Source organism: Melopsittacus undulatus, chromosome 9 (genome assembly GCF_012275295.1).
Source record: "Melopsittacus undulatus isolate bMelUnd1 chromosome 9, bMelUnd1.mat.Z, whole genome shotgun sequence".
Classification (NCBI taxonomy): Eukaryota; Metazoa; Chordata; class Aves; order Psittaciformes; family Psittaculidae; genus Melopsittacus; species Melopsittacus undulatus.
The window spans coordinates 38,703,849-38,727,258 of NC_047535.1; the positions used below are offsets into that span (position 1 = coordinate 38,703,849).

Here is a 23,410-nt window from a genome sequence, read left to right on the forward strand (position 1 = left end):
GGAGCAGAAACAAGGCAAAACAGTGCAGCTCCCCATCAGGGTGGTGATCCTGAATGGAAGCACAGCCCTTTGGGGAAAACGGTGCTTCAGCAGTACCTGATGCTGCCAAGCAGGCTGCATAATGCTCCGGGTTTTTATCATAGGCTGGTTTGCTGGACTCCAACAAGTTGATGATGTGGAGGCTGTTGGTGCAGGAAGGAGGTCTTGCAGCAGTGTCTTGTTCCATTTGCTGTTGGCAGGCTTTAGAGCAGTCCCTTGCATAGAAAAGTCACATGAGAAAAGCATTTAATGTATTTTTAGATGTCTTTTAAAGTGCCTTATTGCCTGAGAGCAAACCTGTGTCGGGTCGCTTGCCTGCTTGCTGCTGTGCCCATAAGTGCTCAAGCGTACTGTTAATGTGGGATAGATCCAGTCAGAGGCTCCTACTGTAAGGGATTTGCTCTGTCTGCTACCAGGATGCAGCTGGCTGTGGGTGGTGGCCCTCGCTGTCAGTATGTGCTGCATGGATGCAGCTTAGGACAATAGTGGGAAATGAATGGGAGATGTCCAGCTGAAACTAGTTTAATTTCTTTTTCTCTTTCGGAATTGTGTTTTCCTATGTGACTTTGTGCAGTGCTCTTGCATGGCACAGTTTTACAGGGTCCAGACTTGGCATGCTTAGCTTCTCAGTTAGTTTGAGTTGCTGCTGCTGGCCCAAGAGGTCCTGCTTTTCACTTGTGCTGGTGCAGGGGAAAAAGAGAAGTGGTCTTGTAGACCCTGCATGCAGCCAGGAAACTGAGCCAGATGGAAGCCGGCCTCTTGTTTTGTCCCTTGCTGTGTTTCTTTGGTGTGTGTCAGTTTTCCTCATCCACTTCTCTGTGGTTGTAACACTTGCACCACCACAAACAGGAGAGAGGAGTGGGATGGGAGAGGTGGAAATGCTTCCTATACAAAGAACACGAGCTTAAAATGACTGTGAAGCTGGCCACGATGCTGCTATGGATCTTCAAGCAGGACAGGGCACATATGCCATGTGAAGAAGAGTCGAGGAGAATGTTCAGCCATTCCTTTCTCTAAAAAACCTTTAGTTTCCAGCTCCTTTGCCAACATGGAAGAATGAGTGCTGCTGGTGTTGCGTGATCTCCTGAGATCTTTGTGGGCCACTGAATAGGAGGAAAAGTGCACTGGAGTAGGAAGGAAGCATGATGCACTGCATCGCCTCACATCAGGAATGGGACTGTCACTGTTACGTGTGCATGGGAGGGTGGAAGTACGAGCTGAAATGCTGGGTTGTGCACACAGGGTGGGATCACTGGTGTCTCACTTATCTGGTGCTTGTTTGGTGGCCGGGCTGTTACACCAGTGCCTACCTGACAAGAAGAAAAATTCTTTCTGGGAGTCCTATGCTTACAGAATAAGGTAAAAGAATGGGAAGTGATGGCAGGTGGGGAGAGCAGGGGACTCCAGAGGAGCCTCCTTCAAAAGCAGCAGTATTTATGTAACAGCTAACACAAAATATTAATGTAAATATGACAAGCTGTGATTTTTTTACCTTGGAGCATCTGGTGGGGTGACTTAAGAATTGTTTGTAGGCAGGTGGGACAAGAGAGCTGGAAAGATCTCTCTCCTTGTTCTCTGAGATGGTTTTGACACTAAATGATGAAAGTCTGCATGTAACAAGAGGAGGAAGAGGAAGCCAACAAAGTAAAACCTGGAAAAGGTGCACTTTTCTCTCATTTATTTACTAGGGTGCTTAATGGAAAGAAGGTGACTGTGGCTTTCCCATCTCTTGAAGCCTTTGACTCAAGACAATGTGCAAGATTGACTTTAGTCAAGAGCTGTAAACCTTTGGGACTTGTGTGACAGCTGCTGCTAGATGCTGGCCTTTGACCTGCTGTGGACGTGTTTAAGGACACAGCATAACCAGAAATGTTGAACTTTTCAATACAACTAGCTCAACTAAGTGTGTATTTAGCAAGCAAATTTGTTTTTCTTGTTCCTGTCACTTAAAATAAGCGTGGCTGTGCTAAGAGCTCCTCTGAGATGCTGCTGCATCTCACCCAAAGCCCCACATCGCTGCTTAATTTATGCCAACTCAATTGGAACCCAGGTTTCTGGAGATGAATTCTAATGGCGAAAGTGGAGGCAGTGCCGGAACACGGTGTTTGCCAGCAGGTGCCACAGAACCAGTGCCTGCTTTGTGCTGCCTGGGGTGGGCTGGAGCACTCTGGCTGTGGTGAGGTGAGGCAGGCAGGCAGCAGATGGATGGCTGCATGTGCCGCAGCCAGCCCTGCCTTGTAGGGAGATGTGCCGGCAGCTGGGCACTGGTGGGCAGGCTCCAGGGCCGGTGGCTCCTGCGCACTTGGCTCATGGGGCTGGGGTGCTTTTCCCTGGGGTGCCTTTCAGTGCATGTATAAATACCAGCAGGTTTCAGATGCGCTGCAGAGTCTCCTCTGGCCCCTTTTTAAGGCCAAGTCATAAATAGGTTGGTGTCTGTGGGTCTGGCTGATCTGTCATTAGAAATGATGTAATGATCAAACCTAGGTTTGTGATGGCTTTCCTGCGGTGCTGCTCTCCTAGATCTGTTTTTCCTGTTCTCTTCAGGCCTGAGCATCACAGGTACCAGGTGAGGTACATTTAGGCCCTGGAAAAAAGTTAATTTATCAGAACTTCCTATGAAGTGATGCTCTTGTGAGCCAAACCAGTCACGGTCTCTCTTCTCCTTTTGATGCAGACACTGATTGTGCTCGCTTGCTTCCTGGGGAGCCCGTCTGGCTGCAGCACAGCTTTGCACTAGATTTTATAGTTAATACTCTTTGGAATAAGTGTCATTTCAAAAGTATCCAGCCAAGACAGAGCACAAGATGTAATTCCAGTGACGTGTTGGGTTTATTTTCTTCTAGGAGGACAGTAGCTTCTATTAAAGGGAATTGGCAGTGCCTGGCCTTTAGCCCTGGGCGGGACATGAGCTTTGAGGGTGCGTGCCTTTGCTGTGCGGCCAAGGTGGGTTTCTGAACTCTTCCAAACAGTGCAAAGCTCAAATCAAGATGTTCCTTGCATGTCTGGTATTCTCATAGTTAACCTGTAAAGCTTTTGTGTTCGAAGCAGAGGTCCTGGGAAGGGATGAGAAACAAGCTATTTTTACTCCATCGCAAATAGGGCTTGGCATGTTTATTTTAGACTCCGAAGCTGCTCAGGCCAGTGTGAGGTTTTTTTATAGTCTTCTACTGTTGCTATCGGATTAAAAAATAAACTCAAACTCTGGAAATCACAGGAAAACTGGGTGCTCGGGTGTATTTGGTGCCGGTGAGGCTCTGAGGAAGCTGAAGGGAGGAGCTGGTGGTGTTCTGGTCTCAGGGTCCATATTGGAAGAGTCTTTGCTGAGCCATCAGCTGACGATGGGCGATGTGCCCTTCTACTGCATAAAGCACTCTGCAGAGAAACTGTTCCCTTGCTGGGTGTTCTAACTGCATTTTAAATAAATCCCCAGGTGAATGACTTGGGGAACTCTGGGGAGCCAGAGCAGAGCTTGGCCATTAGGTGAGTGATGCTGCAGCATCATGTTTGCTGCCTCCTGCTTCAGAGAAGATTCAAGTTGCCAGGTCACTGGCATAGCTTTGAATCATGTTTTTCATTGCAGAGAAGTTCACCAGGCAGCGGGAGGTGAAATTAATGAGACCGGCTCATTTTCCTCTTGCCACCTGAGTCTGAGAGAGGGAACATTTAGGTCAGCCCTTCTCGAAGGGTAGGAGGACCCGCGGTGGCCCTGTGGCCTGCTATCTGGTCTTGCTGATGTGGTGTGGTGGAGGAGAGTCTCTCTAATTGCAGGTGTGCTTTACACAGGTACTTAAAACTTTGAAGCTCTTTATCCTGGGTTATTATTAGAAGCTATTAGAACTGCGGCCAGCGGTGTGGTGGTGTGCACAGCTTTCGGTGGTGGGTCACAGCCTCTTTGTGTTGGGCATTGCACAAACGTGTGACACAAGCAGCCCATGTTGCATCTGCCCACGCAGGCTTAACCAAGCTCCTCTGCTTAACTGAGATACATAGATAGCAGCTAGCCCTGGGGCTGAGCATCTGGTTTGATCCAGCCCTTTGGGCTGCAGGCTGGAGACACAGCTGATTTGAGAGACTACAATTATCACAGAATCCCAGACTGGTTTGGGTTGGAAGGGACCTTAAAGCTCATCCAGTTCCAACCCCCTGCAGGCAGGGACCCCTTCCACTGGAGCAGCTGCTCCAAACCCCATCCAACCTGGCCTTGAACACTGCCAGGGATGGGGCAGCCACAGCTTCTCTGGGCACCCTATGCCAGCGCCTCAGCACCCTCACAGGGAAGAGCTTCTGCCTTATATCTAATCTCTTTTATATTTAATCTCCATCTCCCCTCTGTCAATTTAAAGCCATTCCCCTTTGTCCTATCCCTACATGCCCTCATAAAAAGTCTCCCTCCAACTTTCTTCTCAGCCCCTTTAGGTTGGAAGCTGCTCTAAGGTCTCCCTGGACCCTTCTCTTCTCCATCTCTCTCAGTCTGTCCCCAGGGCAGAGCTGCTCCAGCCCTCAGAACACCTTGGCCTCATCTGGACTTGCCCCAGCAGCTCTATGTCCCGCTTGTGTTTGGGGCCTCAGAGCTGAACACAGGACTGCGGGGAGGGGTCTCACAGTGCATGAAGAATTCATGAAGCAGTGCTCTGCTGAGAACCTAGTTGAGTTATTGACTGTCTAATTGATTCACTACTAAACACCACTGATACTAATTTTAGAGCATTTTGCACGCTTACAGTTCTAAAGGTAGTAATTATTACTGCTAAATCTGACAAATCACAGTACTGTTGAATTGCAAATCTGTCACCCTTCCTGCCCATGCCACTTCATGTTAGCGTGTGAGTTCGTCCCGGTTTGCCCTCCCACAGCAAGTGTCTTGTATATAGCCTGTGTGGAGAGACCAGCAGGTTGTCCAGGGGGTTCCCTGGCACCCTGGGGGGGTTCAACTGCACACTGGGTTGTGGCTGTCCCTAGGTGCTCCTACTGCTACCAAAAGGAGTTCAGTCCTCCTTTGTTCTTTATACCATACCTATTTTCCATTTTTTCTCTATTTCAGGACCCATGTCTTCATTGCCCCCTCCCTCCCTGTACCCAGGTTCCCAAATAACAGCCCTCTTAATTGCTTTTTGCTCATTGGTTTCAACTCTGCTGCATCCCTACCCAAATCTGATCCTGTTACTTAGGCAATCTCAAGTCCCCACACCCTAAAGCTCCCCTACCATTCTGTGACACTTGTTGGGTATCCTAACACCAAAGACACTTCATTTCAGTTTCTGTTCCTCTACCTGTGTCCAGTTAAGTAGCTTCTTAGGTGCAGGCTGCATGCATTTATTCACATTTTCCATAGTTTTTAGGTTTACCCAGCATCCTTATGCTGGAGTGGTTGGAAGTGCTGCTGTGGCTCCCTGTGAAAGCTGCAGCTAGCCATGGCCAGCAGGTCTGTCCCTGAAGAATTTACAGCCTGAGCTGTTAAGGATGGGAAAGGAGATAAGAGAGGGGTCATCTAGCCCCATTCCTGCTGAATGGTCACAGAGCACCTCTAACCTGATTTAGTTGATAGCTCAGAGGAGCGCTGGCAGGCAGCTACCTGCTCCACCAGCATGCCATCTCCTCATCTGGGTGGTAGAGATGAGTGCAGTACCTTCAGGGTGTTTTCCCCCTTTCAGTAGCAAGAGCTTCAAAACCAGAAAGGTTTGTGGTGAGGATTGATGTTTCAGCTTGGTTATCTGTTTGGTTGACTTAAATCTGGCTTTCAAACCAAAGTAAGGCAACCAGGCTCAGAGCGTCTGGTCTGTGCTCCAAAGAAAACACATGCTTGGCCACAGCTATGTGTTCCTTGGATTAAGCAGGTTTGGATTTATTTGTGAATATTCATATTTGTATACTGTAAAGCACTGGTGGAAATCTGCGCTCTGTGAATGTTAAGCTGTATTTTGTTGGTATCTCTGATGCACAAGAATCCATATTCCTGATGGACTGCAAGTTTGGAGTGGCAGAGCTGGGGTGCAGGATCTTGCCTTTAGCCTTACCCTTCTGTTTGCTGGTCCTTTGGACCTTCCAAAACCACAACTGTCTGCATTCTCCTGTTTTGCCTGATATAAAACCCTTTGCAGAGGGTTATATGTCACTGTGAATACAGCATGTTGAAGAAGCATATGGGTCTAGACCTGGTTGCAGGCAGGGTACCCAGGTCAGGATGCAGGATGATCTGTTTTCCCCCTGCACACTGCTTTGCTGTGTCTTCGGGGAGCTTGGCATGCCCATGGTATAGTTGGCTTGTTACGTGCAGCCCTTGTTTTCTGGCAGCCTTGTGTTCTGCTCAGATAGAGCTCCCAGGAATTGCTGCCAGTTGTATGTACTGTGGCTTTGTCACTGACAAAAATACCTAGTTCTGGAGAGTTACTCTGCATGCAGGATTACTGGTGTGTTTTCTTGTGCTTATTGGCCTGTAAAAAGGAAAAAAAACCCCATAGATTTGAAAATAAACCGACTGTTGTTGGTTTAGGAATAAAGATGTGCTAATCCACAAGGCTTGATGTATCAGTAGGGACCTAATGTTACAGCACAGAATACAAGTGTGCAGAAGAGCACCTGAAAACCACCCAAGGATGATCCTATGTTATACCCAAGGTAACACAGAACAGTTCAAAAATTGGCAGCAAATTTGGCTGGCAGCCTTCTAAGCTTTGAAGCATTGCATTGCACTTGACTGATATAATAAGTCTTGAAACTAAGCGACTTAAAATATTTATGGAAAATATACTCAGGGACTGGAATGCAACTATACTGATGCTTAAAATATCCCTGGAAAAGTTGTATGGCTGGTCAGTGTTAACTTCCCAAGCTCTATTTTCATCTCTTCCAAACATTTCCATAGGTCTTTTGGACAGCTTCTTCCCTGGCATGCTGCATCTTCAAGCTGGTGCCGGCAGGCTATGAGAGCCAATGTGCCAGGAGGGCTCTGCCCTGAGCCCCCCAGTGTAACAAATCCCCTGTGGGTCCTTGAGCGGGGTGCTGGGGGGCTGCCTGGGGTCTGAGACCAGACCTCCTTCCCAGCTGGCATGGGTCCCTTATGCTGGGACAGGTGCCGCTGCCGACTTGCTCTTCATGTTGCCAGAGGAATTCGGCCCCTTGCCAAAGCACTCACTCCTCCTTTCCCAGGAGGAGCAGCCTGTCTGCCGGTAAAACAGCCCTTTGCAGGCCCTTGCTGCCAGGGCTCTCCTCCCACTGCTCTGGGTGACCTTGGGAATGAGCATCCCACCGTGTACCCATCCTCCTTGTGCACCCCGAGCAGATCTGAGATAGAAGCTGTTCCCTGTGAGGGTGCTGAGGCGCTGGCACAGGGTGCCCAGAGAAGCTGTGGCTGCCCCATCCCTGGCAGTGTTCAAGGCCAGGTTGGACACAGGGGCTTGGAGCAGCTGCTCCAGTGGAAGGGGTCCCTGCCTGTGGCAGAGGATTGGAACTGGATGAGCTTTAAGGTCCCTGCCAACCCAAACCAGTCTGTGTTTTCCCACACTTGCTGTGCTGGTTTCTCCCTCGCTTTTCCATCCTTCTGGTTTCCTCAAAACTGGGGACCTCTCATCTGTAAAAATTGTACCTATGTTTTTATCACCAGAATATCCTCTTGAGGAAGAGGAAGCCAGAGGGGTTGGTCAAGAGTGTCTATAACCACCTTATCTCTTTCAGGTTTCAGACCTGGAAGGAGGTGAGATCAGTGTGTTTGTTGCTCCTGCAAACAGCCTTGTGATGAGGACTTCGGCTGTCTTTCCAAGGCTGTTGTATCATTTGTTTTCTGGGACAAAGTCTGCTTAAACATCTGGATTGCATTGGGGATTTTAGGGGAAACATAAATTATTAGCTTGCTGTGAATCAAGAATGACTTTGATTGCTTCACGAGTGTGCTTTCACCAGCTCACTACTGCATAGGCTAAATCCACATTCTCCTGCTTCGGAAGGAGAAACTCCAACTGCGGAGGCTGTTTGCCGTGTCCTGGGAACGGGAGGCTGAGCAGACCTTTCCTGACCTTCTGGTGTGCATTGAAAACATGCTCATTTTATGGGCAGTTAATTTATAGAAAGTTCCTGTTTAAATTTCCTCCAAGAGCTGTAAAACCGGAGGACAGCTGCACCCATTAGCCAGCTAATCAAATGCTGCTCACACCTGGCTTGGCCTCCCTTCCCCTCACCATGGCTAACTTCTGGTTCCTTGGACACAGCGAGCATGGCATCTTGGGGACGTACCTTCAGGAGCTGGTTGGTAAGCTGCTCCGCAGAGGGGTGTAGCCAGCTGTACTCATGGGGTTTGGGGGGTCCTGCTTGCCAAGCCCCAGCTCTCGGGGCTGGGCTGTTCCCCAGGAACATCCAGGATAAGCCCATTTTATATGGCATTCATGCTAGTTTGTAAAGGCACCGCTCCCTATCTGCCTGTAGATGGAAATAACCACTGCAGTCTGAAACTGCAGTTCAGTTTCATGGGGAAAGGTGCATTTATTTCCTGCTGCCTTCTCCCTCCTTCCCAAAGCAAAAACTCATAGACATGTTTGCAGTTGTGTGTGTTCATCTTTCAGTGAAAGGAAATCACGTTTAGATGGGTGCTGGGGCACCTGGGTTCCAGAAACCCAGCCTTGCCTTGGCTCCCTGCAGCAACCAGGCTGATAGGATTTCAGCATGAGTATGTGCTCTAATAAACTTGATCCTAATAGCTAATTTTGATCTTTGATAGTTTGACAGAGAGGTTGGGATCTTAAAGACACTGAGTTCTTGAGAGCACCTCAGAGCTGACAGCACAGAGGTTTATGTTCATAAAATCATGAATCTCAGACTGGTTTGGGTTGAAGGGAGCTTAAAGCTCATCCAGCTCCAACCCCTTGCCATGGGCAGGGAGCCCTTCCACTGCAGCAGCTGCTCCAAGCCCCTGTGTCCAACCTGGCCTTGAACACTGCCAGGGATGGGGCAGCCACAGCTTCTCTGGGCACCCTGTGCCAGCGCCTCAGCACCCTCACAGGGAACAGCTTCTGCCTAAGAGCTCAGCTCAGTCTCTGCTCTGGCAGGTTCAAGCCATTCCGCTTGGCCTGTCCCTACAGGCCCTTGTCCCAAGCCCCTCTCCAGGTTTCCTGTACCCCCTTTAGGCACTGGAGCTGCTCTCAGGTCTCCCCTCAAGGAGCCTTCTCTTGTCCAGGCTGCCCCAGCCCAGCTCTCAGCCTGGCTCCAGAGCAGATCTGCTTCAGCCTTCTACTCAGCGGCTCTGCTATAATTGTACCAGTCTATTTTCCTTCACCTTCTTGCTGTGTTAAAACTAATGAGGGACCTCCAGCCTGTGTCCAGGGCTGAGGACCAGAGCGGAACTCCAGCTCCTCCATTCCCAGGACTGTCTGTCACTGCTGTGAGCAGCTGTCCTGCAGCCCTCCCGGCTGTCTGTGCTCATCAGCCCTCCGCTGTGGGAAAGGCAGTGAAGCCTTCACCCTGCTGGAGAGGCTGGCGTGTGTTCACCCTTATCTCCCTTTTGTTCTAGGGGTGGTTGACCAGGACAGAAAATGCCTTTGGCATGCATGGCTGGAGGCTACAGAGGTTTTCTGGAGCCCCTGCTTTATCTGCAAGGAATTTAATAAAGGTATGATGGCAGTAATGAGCAAATGGGAGTGCTTAACACCCATTACAAGTTTCTGAATCTTCTATGGCTCCTGGAATAACCCCCTGCAGCAGGCTCCCTGATGTGATGCAAGAACCACTGGTGTGCTAGGGGCCTGAAATCTCTTCATTTTGTTTAAGCTGGGGCCTGTTTCCTACCTTTAAATCTCCTCTGCAGCAGTTGATAAGCAGCAAGTCCCTTCTCAGGGAGAAAATGCTGCAGAAAGAAATGCCAGGAATGTGAGCAGCAGGTGGGGACTGGCAGATGTACTTATCAATCATGACAGGCTGACGAGTGGTTTATTCCTCTAAAGAGCTACTGTTTGCCTCTGGCTCGGTTTGTGTGTGTCCTCTCCAACCCCCTCCAGCCTCTACCGGGGTTCAAGATAACAGCGGTGTGGTTTTCCCATCCTTTCCCTGCATCGTGGCATGGTCTGTGCAGGACTCCCTGCTCCAGGCACCCGGCAGGAGTGTGGGGTGGAGGCAGACCCTCGAGGTCACCCACTGGAAGGGTCACAGCAGCATACCTAGTGAATAACATGTTACATCTTGGAGATGGGCTCTGGGCAATCTGGCTTCCACCTTGCCCAAGTGGAAGGCAGACTCGATTAGTTAATTGAATTCGATGCACTGTTGCTTTTCAAAACACAACTTCATGTCTCAGAAGAGCCTGGAATTATCTCTGTGGACAAACCCCGTTTTAAGGTGGTTGTACTTGGAGATCACCTGCATTGACAAGTGTGTGAGAAGGCTGCAGCTCTGGAGTGCAGAACTGCACCCACTGAAAGGGGAGCAGGACCTTCTGGTCGTGGGGGGGTTGTGGGCTGAAGGGGTTCTGCCCTGGTTACAGTACTTCTTAAACTTGTCTTGATGAGGCTGCTCTGGGCTTTTTGAGCACCTTGCTCTTCATATGGAGATGCCTTTTTGTAGCAGGCCAACCTGATTTACATGAAATAACAGGCTGAATGGTGAAAAGCCTTTATCGGTTGATCTCTAAGCAGCTTTTCCCGGGTGTGTTGGCAGGGCATGTTACAAGCAGAGCAAACCTGCTGTCACAAGTGACATTATGGATGCTTTTCCCAGCCTCTAAACTTTCATTCCAGCTGACGAGCTTGTGTCAGAGCATGAGTTATCCCAGCACTTCACATCCACTCGTGTTCTGTGTGCTGGTGTTTGCAATACCCACAATAAGCTATAGACTGTAGGTGATGCGATTAGACCTCTCCTTCAATGACTTGTGGGGTGTTTTGCTAGGCTGCTTCAGCTGGTCTGGAAAGTGCTGTTGCCTGCAGTGCCTTGGGGCACCCATTTCCAGTATCTTTGTAAGGACACTGCAGATGTAGATAGCTGGTATCTTTAAAAATAAATAAATAAAGTGAAGGCACGAGTGCTCTTATCGGTTTTTCTTCAGCTTGTTTCTTGGTTTTGTGTAAGCGCAGTGGAAGAAAGAAATAGCTTTGTGAAGGAAGAAAAGCAGTGAGCGTGATGGAGCAGGCAGCACTATGGCACTGAGAAAAGATCTCAGGATCATAACTTTTTGCAGCAGCAAAATGGTATTTTCAAACTGCTCAGGCAAACAGTGCATTGGGAGGTGCTTCCTTCAGGTTTTAATATAGTTTAGATTCTGTGGTCAAGAAGGTACCAGTTTTAGAAGTGATGCTAATCACAGTGCTGTTGTGCTCCCACCAAGTGCATTCTCTGTGCCCCCTTGATTGTGGACCCATTGGAAACCAGCATCCCAAAGAGGCATCTCTTCAGCCTGCTTGCCTCATGGCTGGAAGTGGGTCAGCCCGTGAGTAATGTTCCCATGGAGCTGCCTTCAAGGGGAATTGTTCATCGGGGGCTGGGATGGAGCATAGTGTAGCATAGGAGCACGCACGTCTGGATGCTGTAAACCCCTTAGCACATTCCAAAGGAGTTGCCTCCCAATTGAAGTGATTTGGCCAGAGCTCACTCTTGCAGGACTTCCCCAAACTCATTCCCATTTGGAGTGGATTCAGTCTGTCACTGGTGTGGGGTAGCCTGCTTTAGCTGCTGTGGTAGCTCTTCCTTGACAGGCCTGTGTGAAGGAGCAGTGTCTTGGCCACACCAGTTGCAGTGACACTGCTGTTGCAGAGGAGAGGCTGACTGACAGTGGAGTTGCATTTAACTCTTGAACTTAATTGCTTGCACTGGAATTTCCCATGCTGTGTCCCTGCCTCAGGCTTTGTTTGGGGTTTTCATCAAAAGCAGTACAAAAATTTCCAAGAGTTAAAGGATAAAAAACCAACCAAGGCAGCTTTAGGTTGTCAGCATTTAAAAAACCAAATAGGACCTAACTGCCTGCATTGAGAGGTACTTGGCCTGGCACAATGGAAGGTTGGCAGCAAGGATGTGCCATCTCTCCAGCAAAAATGCCCTCTATCTCATGTATCTTATCAGGTTACAGGCGTCTGAAAGGCTCCCAGTTCACCAGTGCTTTATAGACTTGATCTGCCCAGTTAAGGTTTGCAAAGATCCTGTCCAGGGCCTTTTCCAGCCGAGCCCTAGGGGCTGAATCACTGCTGAGAGTGGGAGGGAAGAAGGGAGGTGCTGCCACTGGCCACCGCAGCCCTGGAGCAGGATCCTGCCCTGTCTCTCCTGGGCTGCTCGCTGACAGCCATGGATGGGTGAAAGGCTTGCCTGTCTCAGAGGGAGAGAGAACAAGGAGCTGGAATAAGGGTGAAGAATAGGAGTGAATTGTGGTGGTGCTTCCTGTGACCAGCTCATGGACAACCTTGATTCTCAGGTATTCGGACTTGTTTAAACTCACTTTGTAACCTTGATGTTTTGGGAATTGCCTGTGTTACCTTAGAGCAACATCATGTGCTGTTGAGGGGAAGCAAACCTTCCAGCTGGAATAAGGTTGTGAAGAATAACTGAGAGGCAGCCTGTCTCCTGCAGCTGCCCTGCAGTGGGAGGCACCAGGCATCTCTGAAAGCTTGGTTTTTCCCTGTTTTTTTGTGGAAGGTACTTCAGTTCTGTAATATAGTTTTGTTTGCTCTGGGCTTTGCTGCAATAGGGTAGCAAAGGCCTTTGGAGGATAGCACTGAATTTATGGTTATATATGAGAAGTCCCAAAACTGCATCATTCTTGAACATTACAGTAATTTTTCTCCCCACAGCTGCTGACCAGCTGTTGTAGCTGTTGTCGTACATGACTTTGGGAAGTGCCAGGTACGGAACTGCTGGGGGAGCCCAGCCCCTTAAGCAGAAAGGGCTGCAGATGCAGCAAAGCTACACTAGAGACCTTGTCTGAGCTGGAAGAAATTGTTTCCTGTGGGGAGGCTGGCAGAAGAGTCCTGGCCATCTACTACTGTAAAAACAGCTAACTGCTTTATGTGAAACACCTTCATGGAGGGAGTATCCTCTCCTGTCCAGTGTGCAGCCGGTGAGGGTGGTGATGCTGTGGTGCAGATAGGGCGTTGATCATCAGAGACTGCTAAGTGAATGGTTAGTCACTCTAACTAGTAAGCCAGCTTATTTTTGGCACGATGTCTCTGCTTTATAAGGGATGGACTGAGCTGCTAAACCACATTTTCCCCTGACAGCCCGTTATTAAGTCCAGAAGAGGCTCAAGTGCCAATCCAGAGCTGCTTTCCAGAGATGGAGCTGGAGGCTGAGCCTGTCTGCAGTGTAACTGTGGTTTTAGTTTAAAACTTTAAGCCTAGCCCCTCCAGGTGAGGAAATGATGAGGGCTGTGACCAGGCTTTGTAATGGGTTCTGTTGAATGACTTGGAAATCACCTGCCCACATCTGGATGCTTCTGCATGCCATACAACGTGCAGCCAGGTCTCAGCTGAGACCTTACAGGTTGTTTCTGGACTTAAAGTCTTTTAGTGACAGTAAGCCAAGGAAATACTATATAATCACTGAAGTAAAACAACATAAGCAAAGCTTTGGTGCACATAATTGGGTACCTAATTGCTGCGCTTGCCACCTGGGGATTGGAATTGCTCTCCCTTTCTGGAGGCTGAATGGGACATACTGTGATAAGCAGTTTAATTGTTTCCTCACATCTGCAACAGCACTGTGAAGCAAAGGCAAGCTGAACAACACACCTTCAGAGCTTAACGGCCTCTCTGCAACTCCAAGGCTGCGTTTTTCCTGTAGTGCTTGAGCATCTCTCTTCATACAGCCCGCATGCTCTTGCTAAACTGTTTATGTTCTCCTATGCCATTTGATAGCAATGATAGCAAGGTTTTTCTGGGAAGTGTTTCAGATTTCATTGTATCTAAGAACAGCCTGTGTGAACAGCAAGGAGTGTCCAGTGGGTGCTAGTAATGCAGTGACCTCTTAAACTAATTACTGGTATTGGGCATCACACTGTTAATGAAGAACAGGCAGTGCTGAGCAGAAATCAAAGCCAGAGTGACTGGGGGGGGGGGGGTAGATTGAGAAGAAAAGACTTGGTGTGGTTAAGGACAAATGTATTTTTCCACTGTTACAGGCTCTAGATGCTCCCAGGACCACTTAGGACTTTTACGGGTTGTTGAGTTGGGAAGTGGGGTTATCCTCATTTCTCTCCTGGGGTCAGCACAGACTGTGCCTAGGGCTGGATTCTGCTCTGTTCTGGATGCCTTGAGGGAAGAGAAGATGGATGGCTCTATGGGAGCAGAGCTTGAAGTAATGAAAGTATGGGCATAGAGGCACTGCTGTTGCAAAGGATTATGAAGTCTTGAGTATGCCAAACTTGGCTAAGAAATACAGGCACAAAGGGGACAGTGATTTTTGGGTATCCAGAGCACATGTAGTGAGCAAGAAGACATGATGCTTGGATCAGAGAGGCTTGAACTGATGTAATTTTCTTTCTTGCCTCAGAATGGCATCCAGTTGTTTTGCTGCTTCATACATAGGAGCTGTAATGACTTTGTCCCCATTCCTGGGATTCTTGTAGAGGGAGTAGGTAGCCATCATCACATGCTCTGCTGTATTACTCTGCACTGGGAAAGAAGTCAGTACACGATATGGCCCATCTTATCTCATTTTTTTTTTCCTCTTTACAACTTAAATTCATGTTTTAGTCTGTTCACTTGAGCAGGAGGAGGGTAAGCCTTACCATTTGCATGTCCATGTGCAGCTGTGAGTCCATGCTGCTGTCTGTCCACTCACCATCCGGACTGTCACCAAGGAAGCAGTGGGACACAAAGTCAGTGTGCTGGGAATGCAGGGCGCAGACCTTCTGTGTAAAACTGCAATGGCAAGTCAAAACAGAGGGATGCAGCCTGCACTCACCCTGTTGGAAATAAGCTGTAATATGGGGGAGCAGTGTGCCTCTCAGAAACATGCAGGTCTTGTTTTCAACCCCTCTGACCTGTACAGGACAGATTTCCTATGAGGAAGGGAGGAATTACTGGGTTTTTGTGCTGTGGCACATCCTTGGGATCATTTTTTTAGGACCGATACCAGATGCCATGCCAGCTAGGTAACTGTCACAGATGTGTTACACTACGTGAGTACTCCTGTGGCTGCTTATGGAAGAAATCCATCAGTTTTCCTTGTCTTGTCCTTGCTGTCTCCCTGCCTCTCCTTTTTCCTGTGGGCATGCTGCCCTTATCCAGTTTGTCCTCTGGTCCCAGTTTTAAATAACTGTCTGGTGCCTGAGCAGGACAGTTTGATCCTATTTTTAAGTCCTTTGGACTTTCTTGTTTGTGGAATTTGGGTGCTGGGAATGACAGGATGTTTGCATTTGGCATTGCTGCAGGGGAGTTGCTTGGAGCAATCTTTGGAGCTTCTTTTGCAGCGCTGTGCTGCTTGCAGAGGGACCATGTTATTTAGTCCATCGTGCTGGCTTTGTGTGTGGCAGGGTAGCTTCTCTGGCCCTTTTTTGCCAGATGCTTAATGCACCATTCCTGGTGTAAGCAGTGAGCACTGTGACTGAATGCGTCCTGTATCCATGTGGATGGGGCAGAATGTTTTTGTTTAGAAAAGCCTAAATCCCACTGATATGCCTTGCAGTGAAGTAGTTTGATCTCTCCTTGAACTAATTCAACTTGTCTCTTGGTTTCTCCATACCAGAGCAGGGTGGGGAGAAAAGCTGGAGCTGTTTCTGCATTGGTGGACTTGTGATGAGCAGCTCCAACCTTCCTGCTCCTGTGGCTGAAGCCACTAAGGCCATGGTCAAAACCAGATGAAGGATAGTTTTTTATTACATAGTGCAGGTAAACAAGATAATTTAGCTGCAAGATAACACAGCGAAATTAATGCTGCAGGAATGTGGTTCGGATTCTGTCACTGTCTTGTCTTTTTTAAGGTGCTTGTCTTTTTCATTTAAATCCATCTTCTTGCACCAGAGCAGTTGGGAAGCAGGTGGACCTGTGAAGCCACTCACTGTCCTTCTGCCTCAGTAAGCTTGTGCCATCGGTGATCTTTGTTGCACTTACTGTGTGATCAAAAGCTGAGGCCAGAGATTATTGTGTTCTACTGAAGCAGTCCAGCCCTTTGCGCCCTGATCTCTATCAAGAGAAGGCATCTATAAAAATGTGTACCTGCAGGAAGAGCTTGTCCCTTTGATGGTTTATGGTGACTCCTGAATTTCTGTGGGTTTAAAGGAATGTGCTGCCCAGCTGGAAGCTGCTGATCTTTAGGGAGTTAATTCCTCCTCCAGAAGCTTTCTCTGCCTCTGTGACATGGGAGCAGTGCTGCTTCATTCTGCCGCTTCCCCATTTTATGCTTGATGGTTAAAGTTGGATCATTTATATCTCATTCTGCCAAGAAGCATTTAGAACAGTTTTCATGAGAAGCATCAGAAGTTGCAGGTCCATGGCTGATGCCCTGGCTGCTCTGCATAAGTCACTGGGTGGTAAACAGATTTAAATGAAGAGCTGTGGCAGTCTTGCTAGCTGAGTAATAAATAAGGGCTGAGCAACTCCATAAAGTTGAATCTTAATGCCTTGGCTTGGAGTTGTAGGGTGGGGTGGTAAAGCCGAGGAACAGCGGGATGTTTCTAAACAGAATGTGTCTGCCCTTAGTTACGCTGCCACAAAGGATATAAATGATGCTGCATACGTAACCCAAGTGCTGAAAATGGCTTTTTTGTGGTGTTGCTTGCCTTGTTTTGTACATCTACTTCATGTCAGCCATTTGTGCTTTGCTCCCCTTTGGTAGGAGCAGCAGATCTTGTGCCTGGCAGTCAGGTGTCTGGCAGGTAGGGAAGAGTGCCTGATCCTTGCCTTCCAGTCCTGAGCTTAGTGACATCAACCTGCAGGAAGTTATGGTGCTTAAACACTTTCAAGGACTTGCTCTAAATATTTCATTATCTGAGGAATTCTGTAGAATTCCCAGAAGGTGATTATAAACCCTTGGAATGCAGCTGCCTCTCCACAAAAGACTCCAGCCAAACAGCATTTTGAGGCGACTCTCTGAGTACAAAACCTCCATCAAGTTTTCCTTATTTTCAGACCTGTATTTAGTGCCTGCAGCCTTTGGGCTGTTTGTTCCTTGCACTGGAGGAACTCCTGCCCAGACTGCCTGCTCTGGGTGCTCCTGCAGTTCCCTGCCTGTTTCAGAGCCATTAGCAAAGCTGATGCTTGCCTGGTGGCTGCTGTACTGGCATATCCCAGGAGAGCCTGAATGCTATTCTCGGTGCTGTGCTGGTGATGAGAAAAGTACTCTGCCATTCCCAGGTCAAAACACGGGTGAGCATCCTGCCACAGGCCCTCTGGCCAGGCTCAGGTATACTGCCAGAGCTGGAGCCTTGGAAGGCTTTCCTGCAGAAGAGGATTTGGAATTACGATCAGGTTTCTTAAGGTGATTTTCAGGACTGTCCTTCACCCCTCTAAGCTTCTGCTTGCTAATGTGACAGAAAGAGCTCTATACCTTTGTTATTCGGTAAAAAAATAGAGTAAGTGGGAGAGTTTTGGCTAGAAGGGTGTGCCAAAGCTCACCACACTCCTCTGTGTGACTTGTACAATGTGCTCTGAAAGCCAAACCATGGCAGAAACTTCAGTAAGATTTCCTGCCTTGCTAGAAATGAGAATTCATCCCTCTCTGTTTCTCTTTTTGTGTGTACTCTTTAGTTCTTAGTAAGACAAAATGTCCAGTGGAAACTTCCTCTGCAGTTAGGATATTTGTCGTTTCTCTTCCATGTCGGTTCTCTGAAGGCTCAATAAGGGTTTTTGTTCAGCCTTTAATTCAATTAAGAAATCGAGCAAGAGATGCAAATCTTTTTAGCCTCATCAGTTTCAGTGCTCATGACTACATCTGAAGAGAACATCTACATAGTACAGCAGAGCAGCTTAGGGAAGAAGTGTTTTTCCAGGCTTCAGCTGAGATTTCAGGTGCTGCTGGGGACTTGTGAATGATTTTGTCCCTTTGGAGCGTGGGGTGAAGGAAAGGGTGTGCTTGCCCATCCATGATGGTGCTTTGGTTTAAACCTGTTTCCAAAGCAGCATCTTTGATAGAAAGCAGCTTTCCAGCTGAGTGACTTCTATCAAAGGTCGTTAGCTGGTGTGAATTAGACTTGAAACAGCTGGTGGATGGTGAGTGATACCAGGGGACAGGACACACGGGTGACTGTCACACCAGCTGCTCTTGCACACGTCCTCTGGCACTAGCTGCCCGCTGAGGAATACAAGACTGGGCTCTGATGCCTCATAGGCCTTGCGTTTAAAAAGTCTTGTACCTTGCTTCTTGGTTTTGTGTACTTACTTTTCTTGTCAGGTGCCTCAACTATACTTTCTGGTTAGGGTTGCCAGTGGGTCCTCTAGATACCTTGTTAGACTGCCCTATGAACAAAGTGTATTTTAGAAGTTATCCTTTGTGCCTTTTGTGGATGGGATGGCTGAAGGACAGTCTGGGCTCCTCTTTGTGTACCTGAAGACTTGTATTTTGGTACAAAAATCCACATTTAGTTTTAATGCTTTAAAACTTGGCTTTGTACCTGCCAGATTCACTTGTAAATCAGCTGGTCCCCTGTGCAAATTATTGCTAGAAAGGCTAGAATCAGACTTCAGTGAACACAAGCTGCTGTGGCACAGTGAGCCTATGGAGGGCCTAGGAATTTATCTCAAGAGTCCTCTATCTTCTGCTTCCAATGTTTCTGGTAACTAGTGCTCCTCAAATCTGAGTGCACTGTCATGGGGACTGGTCTGTGTTGTGTATGCAAACCACTGAGATAACTCTGTCATGGTCCACATTAAACTTGCTCTACTGTTTTGGAACAGTGCTTTGGTCTCTGCTGACGGACTTCTGCCAGCCTTAGTGTCCTCTGTCCTTATGGCTTCTGCTGGAATGCTCTTCTGTAGCGACGTGGTCTTCATCAGAATTAATGTCCAACAAAGATAGGAAGCTTTCCTTACAAAGAAGAAATTTAGGGTCAGAAATACCTATTTTCTCCTGATGCTTTGAGTTCTGGTTTTTACTACATCTTGTGTGATGTGTATATATACACACATAAAACACATGTTGTGTTTATCTTCAAAATATGCATTTTTATGGCATTTGTATGGAAGGAGCTCTTGGTTTTGTTTTGTTGGTTTGTTCTTTTTTTAACCTTTTGTAGTTTAATTTCCTGTGGATTTTAGTGCTAGCTTTAGCTTACATTCCCTTAAGCACAGAAATAAATATTCAGATTTTTACACTCTTGCTCTGTTTCTAGACAAAACCAGGAGTTACCAGTAGTAGAGTTTTTAGGAGCTTGCTCTGGCTGGCTACACACTGGAAATCCAAATGAAGCCAAAACCACATTAAACTGCATGCCCTTTGCCAGACAGACCCTTCCCCTGCCCTGCTACAGCTGTATATTTAGCCTCTGTGCCCTTTCCAGTAACAGCCGGAGAAGATGCCTGGAGAGGAATGCGAGCCATAGTTTGACTGCCTGCCCATCCTGGGACCCTGCTATCTGTCACACAGTGCTGGTTGAGCCAGAAATGCTGCTCTGGTAACTCTGCCTTCTATGAAATTGTCCCATTTCACTTTGTTTTCTCCCAGGAAGGATTCATTTTATACCTTTGATCCCCATCACCTTTCTCCACCAGCCCTCCCTTGTGACAGGGCGGGCTCAAGGGATGCAAGGCATATGGAGCTGCACTGGTGAAGCTGTCACTCTGCTTTGGCTTGTTGGTGGGGATTCATATCCTAATTTGCTTGCTGCCAGCAGCGAGGAAAATGGCAGTTCTACCTGGCTGTGATGTTTGTAATTACAGGGAAAAACTGATCTCTGAGGCCTTCTAAATACTTGGGAAGATAATATCTGAGTTTCCTTTCAACTGAATGCACTTGAAGATACAATCTAAGGCTGTCTGGGAATACCTAAGTGGGAGGAAAGGATTGATTGTGGTTGCTGAAGCTTTCATCCAAGAGCCAGAAGTCTTGCCTAGCCAAAATCTGCAGCTGCCAGTCACTGCGGCGGGTCAGGCACAGTGGCTGCCTGGGCCATGGCTCAAGCACAGGACAAGTGGCACACATGCTGCAGGATTGACAAGCAGTGGGACATCCACATGGTCTGCCAGCAAATGTCAGGTCAGTGTGCAAGTGTGTAGTCTAGAGATGCTTTGATACCACAGTAGTCCTCTCCTGCCTCCTTGGGGCTACAGGAGGCTGGGGAAGGTGCTTGCCTCCAGAAGTCTTATCACTGCACCTTGTGAGGGAAATGTACTCTGCAGGGAAAGTAAAACACTCTGTGTCCAGCTCTGGTGTCCTTGGTGTTTCTGCTGCTGCTCTGCAGTGCCTCTTGCACATAGCTCTGTAGGAGTACTCTGGCTGGGGCTCCAGGAGCTGCTGATGCTGTTTCCTCACCTGCACAGCTCTTGCTGGAGGCGGGGAGATACCAGAAGCATATCCTGTGTGCTTACCTTTGCCAGAGCAAGAAGTCTTCCTGGGAGCAGAGTCCCAGGCTGGAAAGGACAGTATGGTGGCCCAGCTTCTGGACAGAGAGATGTGATACAGGGCTGCCTCTGCATTCCCTCTGCAGGAGTGGCTGGAGATTGCATGTCCTCATGAACATGAAGCCTGTGCTGGGTGGTGAGAAGTCCACCTTGCCCTAGCTGCTCACTCAGTACTTGGAGCAGAGGCATCCGTAAGTGCCTCTGATCCCAGGCTGGGAGAGAACCACGAGCCGGTTTTGTTGGCCAAGGGGAGACATGAGATGCACAAATGAGAGGGGTGTGGGAAGGCTTCATTCTTGCTCAGTGGTGCAAACTGTACTTTTCAAGCAAAAGGTAATGGAAGTTAGTAGAAAGCTTCCTCTCAACTACAGGAAAGTTCAATATTTTGGTGCTTTACCAAAAACCTGCTGTGAAGTGCTGATTGCTGTGACCACTTCCCGTTCAAGCTTCATGAAGCTGTTTGTGGCATGCGTGACGTGAAGCAACAAGTCAGTGACAGTTTGCAGCAGAGCTCCCCAGCAGCAGGAGTGTGCTGCTCACTTCCCTGCCCAGCACACAATTTTAACACTGCTGGTTTGGTTTTGCTTGCGTTTGGGTTTTTTCCCCAGGATTTTTTGTCAGGGTTTCCTGTTACTGACACCAGATGTGCTGGAGACGAGCAATGCACAACTACAGGAAGGGACAAGACTGAGAAGCATCATCTTTTCTGTGTGTATATCCTTTGAGCTACGTGTCAGCTCTGTTGGGCGATTAGCTTGGTGATGATACAAGGTGGGCATAGCTGCAGAAGTGTGTTGAAATGCAGTTTTAGGGTGAAGAATTGAGCACAGCTTGGCTTCTACCTTCTGGACTGGTGTTTGAGGTGACCAGCTAACGACAGCAAGCTTGTCAACTGTCTGCAAGGGACAGAGGCTGCAAGAGGCTGCCAGAGCACTTGTCTGGGCTGTCTGCTAAAGCAGCTTTCTCTTTCAGTCTGATCTCTGATGCTGAGCTGGCTGCTACTTTGAGTTTGCACGGCTGGCTCTAAACAGGTAACTGTGATTGTTGCATTAAGCTAAAACCTTGTGGATGAACTTGTCTTTTAGAGAGACAGCCAGTCTTAGTGTAAAGCTGCAGTCACTGTTGATGCCTAGTCAGTACCATGGGGACAGGATGCTGTTGCTCTGAGCAGGGAACTACACTAGCAGTGAATCTTCCTTCTGCCTCCTTGCCTGTTCTCTTGCAGTAGCTGCCTGCAGGTCAGTCTGTGTGATGGGATGAATGCATCCCTGTGCAGTTGCCCTCCTGTACCTCCCTTCCCATAACTTATCCCAGGTTGCCATCTGCGAACGTACATGGCTGAAGCCGTTGAGGCTGGAAATAATCCCCAAAGTTATTCTCAGCAGGTTTTCCTTGCTTATAACACAAACTGTTGGAGGGAATGCTGCCTGTGTTTCAGGGTACCTCCAGAGCAAGCGTTGGAAACTGTTTCCTAAATTTCACGCTCCAGAGTGTCCTTTGTGCATGTAATGGGTCAAACTTGCTGACTGCCATGCTCTTAGCCTTGAGGAGCCTTTATCTCTTAGTTCAGAAACTTGGTGATGGGTTGCTCTGCCCGGACATGCTGCCTCCGTGCTGCCTGTCCCTCCTACCCCCATTCCCAGGCTCCAGCGGTGTGTGCTGTCCCGTTCTGGGCTGGGGAGCGTGCACGGCAGAGTGCCACCTTTGTGTGCCTGTGACGCTGGGTTTCATCATTCCTGCTGCTCTCTGCCTTGACACGCAGCCGAGCGGCAGCTGATGGGACTTGCCCAGGATCCTCCTGTGGGAACACGCACGAGAGATCTGTGCAGAGACAATAACTCTGTTCTGGAAAGTTGCTCTGGCTCTGGTTAGCCAAGCCCCAGTTTGCTTCCTCAGAGAAAAGCCACTTGTTTAAAGCGCCTTTGAATGAAGATATTGGTAAATAAGCAGTCAGGTAAGTGGGATTCCTCTGAACTCTCCTAAATACCTTCTTATCTGGAGAAGAGAATCGCACAGCGATTACTGTGCTTTCTGTACACTGGGCTCAGTGGCATTAATATGCTGGCAGTGATTAATTACCTCAGCCCAGTGATGTGATTGTGTGCTTCAGCAATTGGATTAGATGTAGTTGGACAGAGACTTCACTTTCACTGGTTCTTGCTGAAGTGGTGGCAGCATAATCGGCTGAGGAGGAGGAGTGGTTTCTGGGCAGCCATGCTCCTGCTGCTGGGATGCTTCCCCAGGCCCCATACTGCTGATCTTGTGGTGGGCAGAAGGAAAGGTCTCTGGGAAGATGCGTGGTTGGAGTAGCTGCTTTATCCTGCTCTTAGTCCTTCCTTTCATTCCCATCTTCTGGCTGCACTGTTCTGTGTTCCTGAATCATGAAGGTAGAGAGTGTGTCCTTAACATATCAGCGGGCCTTGTAGCTGCATGGAGAAGGAGCAAGCTCCAGCATTGTCTTGACAAGTCAGCATCATATCAAGTGCAGCATCATATCAGTATGACTTCACCAAGCAGACCCAGTTGTGTCTCCCAAGATGGCGGGTTTGGCACTGGAGATCAGGCATCAACATTGGCAAATGCACTGAAGCAGATGTTGATGCTGACTTTGATGTTTCATCCAACGCTCTGGAGGCTCAGACTTGAGACCAAAAGATCTCTCACAGAAGCAGGAGGATAAAGAGAAAGTTGGTTCTTTCAGAAGATCAGACAGAGCAAAACATCCTGAAATTCAGGACTAACCTGAACATTTGTGTGTGTTCTGCAAAACTGGGCAGTACAGATCCTGCTGGAAGGAGCACTGTGTCATGAAGCTGGGGTGGTCTGACTTCCCCTTGTAGCTTGAAAGTGCTGTCTAAGTCAGTTGGCCCTACAGCCTGACGCTTCTCAGAGATCAGTAGAAGACCACCTGCTGA

General features: G+C 48.3%; 1 protein-coding gene across 3 annotated transcripts in view; it reads left to right on the forward strand.

The window, feature by feature from the left end:
• Window positions 1-23,410, forward strand: part of DAG1 (dystroglycan 1) — a 52,700-nt gene that overhangs the window by 9,458 nt on the left and 19,832 nt on the right. The window contains exon 1 of one of the 3 annotated variants that reach the window (XM_005141571.3): window positions 12,280-12,418. The exons of the other annotated variants lie outside the window; for them this stretch is intronic. The gene's annotated coding sequence lies outside the window, so the exon portion shown is untranslated. Of the gene's footprint in view, window positions 1-12,279; window positions 12,419-23,410 lie in introns of those variants that run through there. 3 annotated transcript variants of the gene reach the window in all.